This window comes from Lucilia sericata, unplaced genomic scaffold, assembly GCF_015586225.1.
Source record: "Lucilia sericata isolate MDLA Ls3-8-SP2 unplaced genomic scaffold, ASM1558622v1 Contig000194F_arrow, whole genome shotgun sequence".
NCBI lineage: Eukaryota > Metazoa > Arthropoda > Insecta > Diptera > Calliphoridae > Lucilia > Lucilia sericata.
The window spans coordinates 112,209-124,335 of NW_023994222.1; positions in this window are offsets into that span (position 1 = coordinate 112,209).

Below are 12,127 nucleotides of genomic sequence, written 5' to 3' on the forward strand. Positions count from 1 at the left end.
TACGGGATTTCGGGATTACATGAATTTAATTATTTTATATATGAAAATCTTTAAATCATCATATTTGTAAAGAAAATTGTTTAATTTTGTGGAAATTTAACAGACAGAAGATATATTTAAATTAAAACAATCCAATTAATTTCAATTTTTAAATAAAAACTTTCAGAATTGCATAATTTCTGAAACTTTTTAAATACATACTTACTTCCTAAATAAAAATAAATATCAAGTTCCGAAATTAGACATAAGCACTTTTTAAAACCTCATACTGTTCCATGTGAACTAATAATTATAACAGATACCAATTCAATTATTCGAACATCAATTTAGAACCTATTCTTTGAAAAATATTTGGAATTTTACTCAAAATACATATTAGTTTTGGAACATATTATTATATTCGTAGTATTAATTTAAAATTTTAGGTGCATTCAGAACAAGGTAATTTACCTTTACCGGTATCATTCAGATTTGTAGAAAGTTAGAAATGTAAAATCCTCTAGTATTGAAAAATAAAGTTTGTATTCGACTGTGCCGAAATTAAATACCCACCATCAAAATATTGTAATGTATTGATATTAATATCAGCATCAATGTGATTTTCAGAGGAGGTCCAATTAGGTTTTTTTGTGTCAATTTTGGTCCAAATTTGCAGCCCAAATAGAATGAGTCTTCTAACTCGTGTTTTCAGCTTACAGACACAGAATGTGTATACTTTTTGGGTCGGTCTACGACCAACATTGCAATGTGCTAACAAGTAAAAAGTTATAGTTGGGCGAAGCCTACCATATAATACCCTACACCAGTTATAAAAATAAAATGTGATTTATTGTTCATAATAAAGCATCTAAGTTGAATTGTACCTTGCCTCAGATATAATTTAGCTATTTTTTGTTGAATAAAATTGTGTACATTTAAGTCATATTTCGAAGGGGGCTTTGCATAGGGGCTAGGGTCAAATGAGGCCGCATCATCAAAAAATACATCAGGGTCATGAAGGCTAGTATAGAACTTGGTTTTGCAGCTTTTTGTCGAGTTACGAGTATATTGAACATAATTATGAACTTAAAAACCCTATTTGGGGGGTTCAGTTGTATGGGGGCTAGGTCAAATATTGGACCGATGTTATCCATTTTCAATAGGATCCGTCTCTAGTACAATAGAAGATCATGCAAAATTTCATTGAATTATCTTCAAAATTGCTGTAGTTTGATTACAAGGTTTACACGGACGGACGGACAGACGGACGGACATAGCTAAATCGACTCAGAAAATGATTCTGAGCCGATTGGTATACTTTAAGGTATAGGACCAATATTATTGTGTGTAACAAACATCAGCACAAACCCAATATACCCTCCCCACTAAAGTGGTGTAAGGTATAAAAACGAAGTGAATAAATAAATTTATATGTGCTATGTGTATGGACTCATACCACACAGTGGTATAGGAAAAAAAAAAGAGGGAAATAATTCGGTAACTTCTAAACGGTTAATCCGATTTTAATGAAATTTGGTGTGCACAAAGAGGAGGTGTTGTCGAGTTTAGGTTTTGAATTTGGACCTTATAGGCCAACCAGGGGCCCGGCGGGGGGTCATCAAATTAGGACACCTCGGCTATGTTAAATTTTTAAAACGATCCTATTTCTTCATTTGAGTTCCGATTTAAAAAAAATTTCGTATATAGAATCTCCTCATCGAGCACTATAAAAAATGTCGTCGTAGCAGTAAATTATCTCTTATAGTTTAGGAGATATTCGCATTTGAATATTAAAATTTTAAAATTTTTACCGTCCTTACTTTAGTTTTTTTGATAATAGCAGGTCCAAATATTTCCGATTTTCGCCATTTTTTTTTATTTGCTTAACAACAAGTTTATATACCAAGCAGTGAAAGAATTATGTAAAAATCATGACTGAGTCCAAAGTTATAGGCATTTAAATTTAAAAAATTAAAAAAAGGCGATTTTTTGTCATTTTTTTGGGAAAAAAGTATCTTTTTCTTTTTAAGTTATCTAAAAAGTTTCTAAGAAGATGTATATAGAATTTATACTTTTTGGAAAGCTGACTTTACATAAAATACGATAAATGAAACAAAACCTAAAAATTTTTGATACCGAGGGGACCAGGTCCATCCAAAAAAACCCTATTTTTTATGGAAAATTAAATTTTGAGCAAAAATTCTCAAATCGCATAGTCGATATCAAATTATAGTGACCTGTTTTATATGACCCAATAAGTTCTTAATCATTTTGTAACGGGTTTCGATAACCCCGCCCCTGGTATGGATATAATAGGCAAAAAACCAAAAAATCCCATTTTTGGGATTTTTTAAAACTTTTTTGGGAATTCCGGGATTTCTAATAAGAAAATTCGAAATTTTTATTTAATTTTGGATTTTGAGTAAAAAAATCTACCTAACTGTAAAATTTCATCAAAAAATATTCATAAATAAAATTTTTATTGCAATTTGAAAAATTTGTATCTTCGCAAAAACTGAATAAAAAACATTTTTTAATTTTTTTTAAAAAAAGTATTCCGCGAATTTTTTAATTTTCAAAAATTATATACAGTTTTGAAAAATAGACAAAATTACCTTTCCATTGATATATAACATGCCTACCTAATGTTTTTTAAGTGACAAATTAATTAGGGAAAACTCAACATCTTTTAGAAAATTTACCTAGCACTATTATTTTCATCCATATATGTAACAAATTTAAGAGTTAACCTTATGGATGAAAATAATAGTGCTAGGCTATTATTTATTCAGTTTTTGCGAAGATACAAATTTTTCTAATTGCAATAAAAATTTTATTTATGAATATTTTTTGATGAAATTTTACAGTTAGGTAGATTTTTTTACTTAAAATCCAAAATTAAATCAAAATTTCGAATTTTCTTATTAGAAATCCCGGAATTCCCAAAAAAGTTTTAAAAAATCCCAAAAATGGGATTTTTTAGTTTTTTGCCTATTATATCCATACCAGGGGCGGGGTTATCGAAACCCGTTACAAAATGATTAAGAACATATTGGGTCATATAAAACAGGTCACTATAATTTGATATCGACTATGCGATTTGAGAATTTTTGCTCAAAATTTAATTTTCCATAAAAAATAGGGTTTTTTTGGATGGACCTGGTCCCCTCGGTATCAAAAATTTTTAGGTTTTGTTTCATTTATCGTACTTTATGTAAAGTCAGCTTTCCAAAAAGTATAAATTCTATATACATCTTCTTAGAAACTTTTTAGATAACTTAAAAAGAAAAAGATACTTTTTTCCCAAAAAAAATGACAAAAAATCGCCTTTTTTTAATTTTTTAAATTAAAATGCCTATAACTTTGGACTCAGTCATGATTTTTACATAATTCTTTCACTGCTTGATATATAAACTTGTTGTTAAGCGAATAAAACAAAATGGCGAAAATCGGGAATATTTGGACCTGCTATTATCAAAAAAAACTAAAGTAAGGACGGTAAAAATTTTAAAATTTTAATTTTCAAATGCGAATATCTCCTAAACTATAAGAGATAATTTACTGCTATGACAACATTTTTTATAGTGCTCGATGAGGAGATTCTATATACGAAATTTTTTTTAAATCGGAACTCAAATGAAGAAATAGGATCGTTTTAAAAATTTAACATAGCCGAGGTGTCCTAATTTGATGACCCCCCGCCGGGCCCCTGGTTGGCCTATAAGGTCCAAATTCAAAACCTAAACTCGACAACACCTCCTCTTTGTGCACACCAAATTTCATTAAAATCGGATTAACCGTTTAGAAGTTACCGAATTATTTCCCTCTTTTTTTTTTCCTATACCACTGTGTACCACTTTAAAAAATAAAAGGTTCAAATATGTATGTATAAAATTAGCTCTGCGGAATTTTGTTTTGCATGAGTCAAAAATAAAATAAGATCGTAATTTTCAAATTAATGAAAATTATGGCTCAAAAAAAGAAAATAAAAACAGTTTTTTGAAACAAATTCTAATCCCGAAAAAATCCCGGGATTTATTTTCCAAATCCCGGGATTCGGGATTTGCCAATCCCGAAAAATCCCGGGATTTTCGGGATCGGGATTTCGGGATTGGCATCCCTAGTTTATAGTCTATTTAATAGTCCGAAGTGTAATTTGTAGTTCTAGTTCAGTTCTAGTTCATTTCTAGTTCAGTTCTAGTTTACTTCTAGTTCAGTTTAAGTTTAATTCTATTACAGTTCTAGTTGAATTCTAGACTAGTTCTAGTTCAGTTCTAGTTCTAATTCAGTTCTAGTTCAAATTCTGTTCTTCTTAGTTTACTTCTAGTTTACTTTAAGTTGAATTCTAGTTCAGTTCTAGTTTAGTTCAGTTCTAGTTCAGTTCTAATTCAGTTCTAGTTCAGTTCTAATTCAGTTCTACTTAGTTTACTTCTAGTTCAGTTCTAGTTCAGTTCTAGTTCAGTTCTAGTTCAGTTCTAGTTTAGTTCTAGTTCAGTTCTAGTTTAGTTCTAGTTTAGTTCTAGTTCAGTTCTAGTTCAGGTCTAGTTCAGTTCTAGTTCAGTTGTATTTCACTGCTAGTTCAATTCTAGTTCTTGTTCAGGTCTAGTTCAGTCCTAGTTCAGTTTTATTTCACTGCAAGCTCAGTTCTAGTTCAATTTAGACCAGTTCTAGTTCAGTTCTAATCAAGTTCTACTTTAAGTTCAGTTCTAGTTCGGTTCTAGTTTAAATCTAGTTCAGTTCTAATCAAGTTCTACTTTAGTTCTGGTTCAGTTCTAGCTTAGTTCTTCAGACAGCTCTATTGTCTTGTCTATAGTCTAGTCTGTATTCCAGTCTACAGTCTAGTCTATAGTCTAGACTATATTCTAGTCTAGTCTATAGTCTAGACTATATTCTAGTCTAGTCTATAGTCTGTAGTCTGGTCTATAGTCTAGTCTATAGTATAATCTATAGTCCAGTCTAGTTTATAGTCTAGTCTATAGTTTAGTCTATAGTCTAGTCTATAGTCTAGTCTATAGTCTAGTCTATAGTGTAGTATATAGTCTAGTCTATAGTCTAGTCTATAGTCTAGTCTATAGTCTAGTCTATAGTCTAGTCTATAGTCTAGTCTATAGTCTAGTCTATAGTGTAGTCTATAGTATAGTCTATAGTGTAGTCTATAGTGTAGTCTATAGTGTAGTCTATAGTCTAGTCTATAGTCTAGTCTATAGTCTAGTCTATAGTCTAGTCTATAGTCTAGTCTATAGTCTAGTCTATAGTCTAGTCTATAGTCTATTCTATAGTCTAGTCTATAGTTTAGTCTATAGTCTAGTCTATATTCAGCTGCTTTATTGCAGTCACCTTACTTTATTATGCCATGGTCTAGTCTAAAGTCTAGTCTGTAGTTTAATCGATAGTCCTATCTATAGTTTAGTCTGAAGTCTGGTCTATAGTTTATAGTCTGGTCTACAGTTTCGTCTATAGTGTAGTCTATAGTTTGGTCAAGATCAATCTATAGTCTCGTTTATAGTCTAGTATATAGTCTAGCCTTTAGTTTAGCTTATAGTCTGTTCTGTGATCTAGTGTAGTCTATAGTTTCACGTGTAGTCTAGTTTATAGTCTGGTCTTCAATCTAGCCTAATCTATAGTCTGGACTTTAGTATAATTCATATTTTTGTTTTGGACTATTGTGGAGTCTATAGTATGAATTCTGATCAAAAGTTATTACTTCTTGTTCTCAATAATACAAAATTACTTACTTTTTTTCTCCGTTTTCCTACAATAAAAACAACTTTAATATTTTTTTTTGGTTTGTTGTAGGGGGTTTTCAGAAATTGTGAATTTTTTGTTGTTGTTCTTGTTGTATTTATTTATTTAAAAATTTGATGAAAACTTTTTCATTTATGAATTCATTTTTTTGCGGTTTATAAATACTTTTGTTTTTTTTCTTCTTTATTTTGTTGTTCTTGTTGTTTATTTAAGAATATTGCTACATAATATTAAAATAATGTTGTTGTTGTTTTTTTGGATTGTGTAATATATTAATTTAATAAGTTTTTAAGTTTTGTTTTTTTGTTTAAAATTTAGATTTCATACCTTAGATGGAGTTTAAGTTTTGTTTTTAATAAAAATGGGATTTTGAGTTTTTTTATCTAAGAAAATTTAAAACACATGTTATAGAGGGGGGGAGTTATCAAAATTAAGGGGAATGTTAAGTGTTTGAAATATGTGGTAACATTGAGAGGATAATTGTGGAAAATTTATAGAGAATTTTTAAGGAATTTAATAATATGTTTATTTTTTAGTTTTTTGTTAAATTTAATAAAGTTTTTGATCATTTTTAAAATGTTTATTGACAATTTTGAAGTTGGTTTAAAAAGTGAGGTTAGTTTTCTTTCTCTTTTAGTTTTTTGTTAAAATTTTAAAGAAATTATTCAACAAATTTCTTTAAAATTTATTGAAATTTAATGTTTGATTTAGTTTTCTGTTAATTATGATGGAATTTGTTAAAAGTGAGGTTAGTTTTCTTTCTCTCTCTATCTCGTTTAGTTATTTTTAAAAATTTTAACAATGTGATAAAATATTTTAATAAATTGTTAGAAAATTTATCAAATTACTTTGGTTTTAGTTTAAAATAATACAAAGTTAGCACTTTTGTTATGAGTTTGGGATAAATTTTAAAATTTTTTTAAAAAGTGAGGTTAGTTTTTTTACTTTTTTGATTATTTGAGACTTTTGTTAAAAATTGTTTAATATTTTAGTGAATTGTTATAAAATTTTATAATTTTCTTAATATTCTATAAAATTTATTTTAAAATTTTGCACTTTTTTAATATTTTTGTAGGAATATTGAAGTTTGTTTGAAATGTGAGGTCGGAATTCTTTCTTTTTTAGTTTTTTTTTTTTTTTTTGTAATTTTGTACAAATTTGTTTAATATTTTAAAGAATTGTTATAGAATTTATAAAATTCTATTGTTTTCTTTTAAATTTATGTAAAAATTTTTAATTGGTTTTCAAAATATTGAAAAAATTTAAAAATTTTTTAAAAAAGTAGGGTTAATTGGTCTCTCTTTTAGTTTGTTTGAGTATTTTAAAGAAAATTTTGATATTTTTTAAGAAATTTTGAAAGAATTTATTAATTTTTAAAGTTTTCTTTTAAATTTGGTTAAAATTTTGTATTTTTTTCCAAATTTTTGAAAATATTTGAGAACTTTTAAAAAAAAGTAGGGTTAATTGGTTTCTTTTTTAGTTTGTTTAGGTATTTTAAAGAAAATTTTGATATTTTTTAAGAAATTTTGAAAGAATTTATTAATTTTTAAAGTTTTCTTTTAAATTATGTTAAAATTATTAAAATTGTTTTAAAATTTTTGAAGATATTTCAGAATTTTTGTAAAAAAGTAGGGTTAGTATTCCTCTCTTTTAGTTTGTTTAAGTATTTTAAAGAAAATTTTGATATTTTTTAAGAAATTTTGAAAGAATTTATTAATTTTTAAAGTTTTCTTTTAAATTTGGTTAAAATTTTGTATTTTTTTTTCCAAATTTTTGAAAATATTTGAGAATTTTTTTAAAAAGTAGGGTTAATTGGTCTCTTTTAGTTTGTTTGAGTATTTTAAAGAAAATTTTGATATTTTTTAAGATATTTTGACAGAATTTACTAATTTTTGATGTTTTGTTTCAAATTTAGTTAAAATTTTGAAATTTGTTTTCAAAATTTTGGAAATATTTCAGAATTTTGTAAAAAGTAGGGTTAGTTTTTTACTTTTTTAGTTTGTTTGAGTATTTTAAAGAAAATGTTGATATTTTTTAGGAAATTTTGAAAAAATTTTTTAATTTTTATGTTTTGTTTAAAATTTAGTTAAAATTTTGAAATGTGTTTTCAGAATTTTGGAAATATTTCAAATTTTGTAAAAAGTAGGGTTAGTTTTTTACTCTTTTAGTTTGTTTGAGTATTTTAAAGTAAATGTTGATATTTTTTAGGAAATTTTGAAATAATTTTTTAATTTTCATGTTTTGTTTCAAATTTAGTAAAGTAGTTTTCAAAATATTGAAGAATTTTCACAATTTGTTGAAAAAGTGGGGTTAGTTTTTTACTTTTTTAGTTTTCTTAAGTTTTATAAAGAACATTTTTGAAACTTTTTATAAAATTTGAACAGAATTTCTTAATTTTTAAGGTTTTGTTTTAGTTTTATTAAAATTTTGAACATTTTTAAGAAAATTTAAGATTTTGTTGAAAAAGTGGGGTTAGTTTTTTAATTTTGTTAAGTTTTATAAAGAAAATTTTGAAACTTTTTATGAAATTTTAATAGAATTTTTCAATTTTTAAGGTTTTATTTTAAAATTGGAAAAAATTTTTTGTATTTTTTTTTTAAATTTTTGAAGAACATTTTAAATTTGAAGGTTAGAATTGGTGTCTTGAAAAAGTTCGTAGTTTAAAAGGTTAAAGTGCATTTGGTTGTAATTTTTTTTAACATTTTAACAACAATTTGCTTTTTTTGTTTAAAAGTTTTACATTTCTATAACTTTCTATTCGTTTTTGTTCGTTTATTTAAGTTTTTGCTTTAATTTTTTGGAATAAATTGACTGTTTTATTAATGGTTATTGTGGGTTTGTTTAAATATGTTTAATTATTTGTTAATAAATATTAAGAAATTGTTTAAATAAAGTTTTTTGTTTAATAAGTTAAGTAATAATTAATTAATTATTTAAATATATAAATTGTTTGTTTATATAATTGTTTATAATTTAATAAATATATTGTAATGGTTTAAATAATTTACTTAAAAACTAATTTTAATTTTTATTATAATTAAGATTTTTATTTTCTCTTACATTTTGTTGTAGTTGTTGTTCATGGTTTTCGTAAGCAATAATTGTTCGGATTATTCGTTTGTTCTTATTCTTCGATTTCACTTAAAACTAGTTTTATAATAAAGTAATTAAGAAAGAAAGACAGGTGACGCTCAACTGACGTTCTCTTAAAAACCCGCAAAAAGATCCTCAACTTCTTTGTGCGGATTTGTAAAAGAATTAATGTCAGTAAGGCCATTTTGTTTTCATTTTATTTTAATATAATTGTTAAGGCTTTGTTAAGAGTTTTAACTTTTTAAATATATTATTATTATTATGTTTTATTTATTTAAGAAAAAAAAAAAGAAAATTTACTCTTATTTTATGCAAGAGTTTTAATTATTTAATGTTTTCGTAAATGTTTTAAGTTGTTTATTATGTTTATAAATCTTATAAACTATTTGAATATTTTGTTTAATAATTATGGTTTTTTGTTAATAATTATATTTGTTTGCTTATAATTAATTATTTTTGCATAAATATTTTAAACATTGTATAAGAAATTAACTAAAGTCTAGGTTTTTAAACAATTTTCTTAATAAATAAAAGAAAATTGTTTATTATTTTAAGGAATTATTATAAAATTTAACAATTTACTTTATATATATTTAAAATTTTGTGATTTTCTTTGATTTTTTCAAAGAAATTTTTTAATTTGTTTGAAAAGTAGGGTTAGTTATTTCCCTTTCAAAATTTAACAGAAAATTGTTAAATATTTTAAAAAATTATTATAAAATTTAACAATTTTCTTAATTTTCTTTTAAATTTACTTAAAATTTGTTAATTTTGTTGTCAAATTTTAATGAAATTTTATAATTTTTTCAAAAAGTAAAGAAATAAACTATTACCCTTGATAATATTTTCAAAATTTTAAAGAAAATTATTAAATATTTTATTAAATTTCTTGAAAATTTAATAAATTACTTTGTTAACTTTTAAAACGAATGAAAATTTAACAAATTGTTTCAAAATTTTGTTTAAATTTGAGAATTTTCTAAAAAAGTGAATTTAGTTTTTTTTTTTTTTGTAGAATTTTAATAGAAATTAATAAATTTTTGTTGTATTTCCTATAAAATTTATTAATTTTTATTAATTTCCTAATAATTTTATTTGTTTTGCTTAAATTTTTTAAAAATTATTTAAATTTTAAACGAATTTTTAACACATTCTCTTTTGCTTAAGTGTTGTTTTAATTTCCCAAAGAATTTTGTTTAAAAACTAGACTTTTTGTATTTGTTTATAACTCTTTTCTTATTTAGACTTTCTTTTTATAGATTTATTTTAAAATAAATCTATAATTTAATACTTTTTTTTTGACAAATTTTAATATATTTTTTATTAAATTGTGTTAGAAGAGTAATATATGAAATTAACTCTTTGTTTATAAAGGTTATATAATGTTTTATAAGTTATTAAATTACTTTTTTAATAAATATTATATTTTTTCAAAAATTTTGTTATAAGTTTTTTAGTTTAAGATGTTGTTCTTCTTTTTTGCAAGTGTATTAAAACTTTTATAAATATAATATTTTTATGGAATAATATAATTTAATTTTTTATAAATATTGATTTTTGGGTTAAATATTTAGATATTTTTAATATTTAATTAAAATTTTTTAAATATTTTAATATTTGTTTAAGAATGTTTAAGTTGTTGTTTTCATTCTTTGTTAAAGGATATTTTTTGCAAGTGTTTTAAAACATTAAATAAACTATTTTATTTGTTTATATTATAAAATTTTAGTTTATAGAGAAATATATTAAATATTATAATTATTAAGTTATATATTTTCTAAATACTAAGTTTTTTTTTATATAATTTTTACTCTTGCTCTTATTTTTTTCTATTATGCTCTTTTCAAAGTTTGTTTACGATTTGTTATTATGTTGTTGCTGTTTAAACAACTCCTTGGTAAATGATTAGCTATTGACGTGTGCTGTTGTTATTCATTGTGAAATGATAGCCTGTTAAGTTGTTTTGTTTACATTTATTGCCAGGAGTTGTTTTGCTTTTATTAGGGTTTGTTTTATTTTTAAGATAAACTTACTTACTAGGAGATTATTTATACTTTAAGATAATTTTAATGAATATATGAATATTATATGATATTTAATACTAATTTTACTTGTTTTTATTAGGTTTATTTCTTTTGCTCTTAAGCTTCATTTGGAAAGAGCCTAAAATCTTTTTTTTCTTTTATTTGTTAATTAATCACTAGTTTTAGGTATTAATTAATAGTTTATGTTAATAAAAAAACAGTTTTAGATGTTAAAATATTACTTTATAATTTCTCTTAAAAAGTCTTTCACCGAAACATATTTTTAAATTAAACTGCAGCTACTCAAGTTTAATCCGACAGACTTTTAAGGTAGTTCTTAGTAAAAAAATAAAGTTATAAACTGTTTTTATATTTACCCAAACTATGGCGTTAATACTGTAAACTAGCGAAAAAAGTGGGTAAGGTTATAATAAGCTATAAGTTTTCTTATTATTTCTGCCAGTTAAGCACAACAACATTTTATAACTAGTGTCCGTTGTTAGCCATTTTGTTATCTATCCTTTCAACAGGGTCCCGTCAAAACCCTGTCAAATTTCTTTCACATTCAGTTTTAAGACAAATAAGTTTATTAAAGTACAATTCACCATTAAAAATGCTCAATTATAAACTAAATATATGAAGAAAAACTATATTTAGACCATTTTCGCTAAAAACACCAATTACTATATAAAATGGTCGGTCTAGACATATAAGTTTAGGTCACATGCACCCTAAATACATATATTTATAATAATAATATTGAATAATTTTTTTTTTTATATATTATAAGTGAAATATTAATACGTCTTTTGTATTTAACATAAAAATGTCGGTTACTTTACTTCTAATAGAGCTGATATCAGTTATAAGTTTGAAAGAGCTTTTCTTTTATAAGAGTTTTAAGTTGTTATTTTATATTTTTGAATGATAATTTGATAATTATAATATTTTAAGTGATTAAATATGGCAAATTGAAAGATTTGTAGTATATTGTTTATAAATTGTTATAATAATATTGTGTTTGAATATTATATTGTTTATATTTTATTCATTTAAATAATGCATACATTTTATTTGAAAATTAAACTTGTTATAAAGGTTTTAAATACTTTAAATTAATAATAAATTTTCAATTTCTGTTAAAAAGTAGGGTTAGGTTCTTTCTTTTTCAGATTATGGAACATTTTTTTAGAAAAATTGTAAAGAGTTTTTGTTAAATTTAATATAGAAATTTCTCAAAACTAAAGTTAGATATCTTAACTTTGTTTCAATTAAGTATTTTTGAT